The sequence below is a fragment of the Cyprinodon tularosa genome, unplaced genomic scaffold (assembly GCF_016077235.1).
Source record: "Cyprinodon tularosa strain WSP-4 unplaced genomic scaffold, ASM1607723v1 ctg106, whole genome shotgun sequence".
Classification (NCBI taxonomy): domain Eukaryota; kingdom Metazoa; phylum Chordata; class Actinopteri; order Cyprinodontiformes; family Cyprinodontidae; genus Cyprinodon; species Cyprinodon tularosa.
In genome coordinates, this window is record NW_024037849.1 from 1266458 (window position 1) to 1266872 (window position 415).

The following is a 415-nucleotide window of genomic DNA, read 5'->3' on the forward strand; positions in this document are numbered from 1 at the left end:
GTAACCATGGCTTTTTGTATCATAATTGCAATATTGTAACTCTTTCATATTCGCAATTAAACCTTACCTCATAATTGAAAAAAGGGAAAACACTCAGAATAGCTATTTTGAAACTTGATTTTGTTATCTCATTTTAAACATTTTCCCTTTGATACTTTTCAAGCCCATTCTAATTCTAATAAGGGGCGTCCATGGTTTAAAATTGTGGGTTTGCGTTTGTTTTTCGGGACAACGCCCACTGGTCTAGCAGGGTAAATTGACTTTTCCAGTTCAGAGGGGTACATCTTTTGCATAGACAATCTTTGATGTTTTGGACATATCTTCTTTGTTGCTGCGCCTCAGCCAATCATAGCTTGTCTCTTAAAAGCAACTCCCACATTATTAATAATCCTGTCCAATCACAGGTCCGCCTCCT